This window comes from Somniosus microcephalus, chromosome 7 (assembly GCF_052327205.1).
Source record: "Somniosus microcephalus isolate GS21.2 chromosome 7, FLI_Smic_1.0, whole genome shotgun sequence".
In the NCBI taxonomy this organism is placed as follows: domain Eukaryota; kingdom Metazoa; phylum Chordata; class Chondrichthyes; order Squaliformes; family Somniosidae; genus Somniosus; species Somniosus microcephalus.
Genome location: NC_140993.1, coordinates 250,981,205 through 250,987,204, shown reverse-complemented (window position 1 = coordinate 250,987,204; position 6,000 = coordinate 250,981,205).

Genomic DNA, 6,000 nt, shown 5'->3' with positions numbered 1-6,000 from the left:
AGCTGTCGTTTCCGTCACAGAGCAGGAATGGTTTTAGAAGAAAAGCCACAGGGCTGGATTTTCATTGAGGAGTTGGGTAGGAGGCAGGACTACAACTTTTGGGGTTGTAGTCCCGCCTCCATCGAGTTCTAGCCAACCCACGCGATCTTGACTTGATTGACCTTGTTGAGCCCACCCAGCAGGCTCAACAGGCCAATTAAGGGCCACCAGGCAACAGGTGACGTCACAGATTAAAATTTCATCTGTCAAGACCTTTTGACAGATGAAATATCAGTGTTTCACAGCTGTTTGAAGCTGTGAAACACTGACAATCTGTACTCCAGGTTAATTCCTTCCTCTCAGGATGATTTAGAGATCTCTCCGGAACAGAAAGTAGAGGCTGCAGATTTTGACAGCTGGCGGCCATTCTACTTTCTGTGCTGGTGAGATGAGGGACTCCCAAGACCTGAAGGAAGGAAGGCTGCAAAGGTAAGTAAAGGTTAGTAGAACTTCTTTAAACACTTTACACAGACCAAACATACTTACCTCTGCACTCATGCACCCATCACTCACCTGAACACCGGACATCTCAACCCGTCCAAGCCCTTCATCCCGATAGCCCGCCTCACTAACTTGGCGTGGTTTGGAGTTGTCGGGAATCCCACATTTCAACAATAAAAATAGGGATTAGGCTAAAAACTGACTGTTAACTACCTGGCAGTTAATTGGCACTAATCCCCTTCCTGCCTCGGTGAGGCGGGTCCCAGTGTGGGGCGGGTACCTGCCTCCTTTGAAACTGGCATGGAGGCGGTTTGGGGGCGGGATGGGGTCGGGACCCCCGATTTCGGGATTTTAAACCCCCACACGCCTCCAATCCTGACTCCACGACCCAATGAAAATCCAGCCCACAGTCTTTCCGATGTTTAATTACAGCCGGTTTGAGTCAATGAATTGTAATGGTTTGGTTTTTTAATCCTTATTAACATTTATGTGCGACAATCTAGATAGCTGCACTAAAACACACATGGGAATTCTCCTAAAGAAAATGCTTTAAAAAATCAGTGGCATCAATTTTGATTTTACCATGTGCACGTGGTAGCTAAGAAAAGTAATGGATACAGCACCAGGAGGCAGGTATAATATCTGTAATGTAATCACTGGATTAACTTGCCATTAATAAGTGCAAGGATGCCTTTCATGTTGTGTAAGCCAGTTACACTAGACATCTTTCTGTTTTCACACACCTATCTGTGATGTAGCATGGGACAATTTCTACGTTAAAGGCCTCTATAAATGTAAATTTATTATTGTTGCTGCTGCACCAATGCAAAATGGTTTCAGTTTCAAATCAGCACAAATAAAGTGTGATCGAAATAAGAGTAGTCTATTATTCCCCCTTGGGGTAAAATTTGGGCAGCGCCCCCTTTCGCTACTTTTGTCGGGGCGCTAAAAGTAGCGCCCCGAAAAAGTTAACGCCCCCGCGGCCGATTTTCCCAGGTAGCGCCCCGAGAGGGAGGAGGGGTGCTACTGGAAGTGGCCCGCATCCCTCTTGGGGCACTGCGAGCCAATGCGGCCCGTCACGCCGCGGTACTGCAGGCCTTCCTCCCCTTATTAAAGCCGCCGCTAACCTCCCGCTGAATTGCGCGGGAGGCGTTAGCGGCGCCGCGCCCAGGCGCTAGTTGATTTGCGCCTCTTAGGGCGCTAACGGGAGGCGCAAATCAACCGAATTTAGCCCCCCCATGAATTGTTCGTGGATCAGTTTCAATATGAACCATGTTTTGATCAGAACAACAGCCTGCATTTATATAGTGCCTTTAGCATAATAAACCGTCCCGAGTCGCTTCGCAGAGGCGTTAGCGAACAAAATTTAACACCGAGCCACATAAGGAGATATTAGGACAGGTCAAAGCTTGGTCAAAGAGGTAGGTTTGTGTCGACGTGAAGCTGAAACCTGGTGTAGCTGTGGATAACTGGGAGTGAGCTATTGGGTTGTTGGCTGTTATTTTAAAGGAGACGCTAACACATTCACTAAAATACCAAACAAAGACATTAAAGGGGTAATTTTCCAACTTCTGGCAGTGGCAGCACATATTGGGGATTCAATTACTCACTGTGCACAATTATCCAAATAACATCAGATAATCATGGCTCCCCATCGTTAGAGGAACCCTGCACTGTTGCAGATCTTGCCGAATCCAACAACAAGGCGCAAAAATGTGTCCAGTTCTGGCTGGGCTATGTATAGACTGTCCGTGGACACGATAAGAAGAAGAAGCAGTAATTACCCCTTAAATGCTCATGCACCCTAAAAACATAGTATAACTCAGGTGTGAAGCTGCTGAACTGATGGCACGTCACGTGTTGCCAAATGACGCAAGACCGCCTTGCAGAGGTGTCCTCAGCTGTGGCTCAGTTGGTGGAGCACTTGTCTTGAAGGTTGAGAGTTCAAGCCCCATTTGAATGAGACTTGAGCATGTCATCTAGGCTGCCACCAGTGCAGTGCAGTGCTGAGGGAGCGCTACACTGTTGGAGGTGCTGTCTTTGAGATATTAAACCGAGGCCCTGTCTGCCCTCTTGACTGAAGAACAGGGGAGTTTTCCTGGCCAGATGATCTGGTCATTTATTTCATTGCTTGCTGAGTGCAAATTGGCCTGCTGCATTTTCTACATTCACGACAGTAACTATACTTCAAAAAAGTACTGCTTTGGGATGCCCTGAGGTCTTGAAAGGCACTATATAAATGCAAGGCTTTCTTTTTCGCTCTACTTTGGCTCTGCAGTGGATGCAGTAAACACTCAACTACTCAAAATTATGATATAAAAAATTCCCAGACTATCCAACTGAGCATCTGGGAACATTTAGACTTCATATTATTAATTCTGACAAAAAAAAGCTGAGTGTCCAGCTGACTATTTACCGACTGCTCCAATGTAAGGGATATTTGAGCGTAGCTGACCGCGGGCTCTACGTAGCTCGGGTAGATATTCTCAATTTGTCACTCGGGCATAAAATTGAAGTTGCGGACCGGGTGGAAATGAAAATCGGGCAGGTTCTATAGCGGGCGGCCAATCCACAACACCGGTCTTACGCCTGGGCGGTGAGTTGAACATCTACCCCGAGCATTCATGTGCACAGTTACATTTCCCCCTGACTCTACATTACAACAGTGACACTATCTGGTCGTTAGCTCATTGCTGTTTGTGGGAGCTTGCTGTGCGCGCAAATTGGCTGCCGCGTTTCCTACATGACAACAGTGACTACACTTCAAAAAGTGCTTCATTGGCTGTAAAGCGCTATGGGATGTCCGGAGGCCAAGAAAGGTGCTACATAAATAAATGCAAGTTCTATATTTTCTTTTTATGCAGCCCCTTGTATGCGATGGGTTTACCTGCAACACATCTCTGTATGTAGGAACAGGTCCCTACATAAAACTGTTTAAACTGAAACGTGTAACCCAAATACTTCATGGGGTTATTGGGAAACAACGGACTACTCTGGGAACTATTGTATTCCTTCCTGTAAATACTTATAGACAGTTAAATAATCACATTTGTATTTTTATTTTAAACTTAGTTCCATGGTGTAGAGACACAAGTGTCCCAGTTTAAGTTGACCGTGCTACTAAGACATGGGCCCAGAGTCAGTTATTTTTAATGCTGTACAAGCCAATGCTTTTAAGAACCAAAATTGCCTAATGGAGCAGTTTTATGCTGTGAATATATGTTTGTCCAGAAGGATTTAACAACTCATGACCCTTGTCATGACCCTGTAGCATCATTAACTGTGAGCTAAAATTGGGATGTTATCCCTGGGCTGTGTTTGTTCTCCAGGGTAAAAGTAGCTGCACCCTGACAATAATAACTGTACGTTCCAATCAGTCTTTCCATCAGTTTTTCATGGTTTGGGTGGAGAACGTATGCCACAGTTCGAAGGTCAGTCAAAGTCAACTGTTTACTGGTATTTGGCTCAGCTGTTTGCGTATCATTGGTATTTACACCTAGTTTGGCTGTCTATACCAGTTCAACTATCTGTGCTCAAAGACCATTCGTATGGTTTCCCCGCTGTAAGTTTCAGTGTTGTGATGTATTGTCTTATAAACGCCTAATGGTAAGTTGAGGGAACACCATTTGAAAAAGCTGTGAAAGTAAGTGATGCTAGACTGGAGAGTTCTCAAATCCCAAAAGTGCTGAGTGTCGCAAACTCAATAGTTGTCATGTCAGCATGACTTCAAAACCAATAAACACCTCTCTGTCTATAAATAATTTGTTGTGCTATTATATCATTCCCACCATACTGGGAGGGTGACCAAAGCCTCAGACTAACTTATAATTTGTTAAATTTCCAGTTGAACTTTTTTTTCACATAACCAATTAATAGGGAGACCTTTTCTTTATCTCATCCATTACCCAGCAGTAGTACGTTTATTGCTTTTCTGCAAGAGCCTGCATTGCTCATTATCAACGTGCCTCGCTGGGGAATAAGTGCTGCAGCATTGCACTGCACGGTGGAGCAGGAAGGCAGCACGTGCTTCAACAGAAAAATACGGACCTTCCAATAAATTAGGAGCAAAACTATTCTAGTCATTAGAAAGAAAGAAAGAAAGAAAGAAAGAAAGAGAGAAAAAGAGAAAAAGAGAAAAAGAAAGAAAAAAAAATTCCGTTAGGGTGCTAACTTTTGAAAAGTAGAAAAAGTAGCGCCAGGCGCTAATGAGGGATGTGGAGCGCTAAATCAAGCGCTAACCATTTCTCTTAGGACGCTAAAGTGCAAGAGCGGGGCGGTAGCGGCAGAGCGCTGATCAATGTGGAGCACATTGCTAACGACATCAGAGGCTGCTCCCCTCTCTTAAAGGGAAGGGCCAATGATGGTGCACGACCTACTTGTCAGCAGTTCTGCGTTGCAAGGCGACCTGGGCAACTGCCATTACAGCCCCAAACACTCTCACAAAGTGGCGGGCTTGGACATCTTGCAGCAATGACACATCAAAAACTTTCAGCAGGCACCAGACTGGTGCAAATAATAAAGGTTGGCCGACCTGAAAACCGTTGCCTTTAATTAGCGCTCCCCAAGCAGCCAGCCGAGTTGACAACACCTCCTCTTCCTGCCGTTGTTCTCGTCCGGCGATACAGCAGGGAGGGAGGTAATTTCACATCCGGGGTGGTAACGGGGCGCTGCGCACTTTATGACGTCACGATCTGCGAGGCGCCAGAGGCCCAGGCGGTAAGAGTTAGCGCCAGCGCTAAACCGCCACTAAAGTTCACGGGCGTCGCTGCATTCGCCTCACCCGGGCGCTAACCCTTTAGTGCCCCGTTAGCACCAACCCCCCCTCCCCCAGGCGCTAATGGGAGGCGCTAACCAACCGAATTTCTCCCCCATTGTAAGTAAGTAAGCAAGTGAAGACCCGCTCTGTTGGCTGCCTCGCTCAGATAAAGTCAGTGGGTAACATTGTAATTGTACAGACCTTTGCCATTGTCTTTTAATGCCTTTTTGACAGAAGTGCTGCCAAACTATTTTACAATTAAAATTCAGTCTGTGACTCGTGGAGGGACCGCAATTCTTGCTCGTTTTATCAGTGATAATGAGTGCTTCTTTTGTGTGTCAAGAAGGTTATCCAGTACTCAAGCAGCATTAAAATTAATCCATTAAAAGAGGCAGTCATGTTGGAGCAGTGAATAAAATTCCACTATAAATCTATCCTAGCAGGGAGACTTCCATAAACCGCTATTCCTTAATTATCATCTGCCATTCTTCTGAACTCATTTCCTTAATTATCAAGTGGTCTTTCCTTCATCTCTTTTAATAAAGCTGATACTACTGGAAGATACATTTTCCCCAACAAAAAAAATCATTATAGTCTCTTTGCATAAATGTTAAATTTGATGAGCTGGGTTTTCCTCTCCTACAGTTAATTTAATGGTAAAGTGACGAAAATGAGAGGTAGTTTGGGATTTGTATATCCCCCATCCACTCAGTGGGCGACCAAGTAGACAGTCTGCTCACATTGAGAAGCTGAGGTAGATCTGA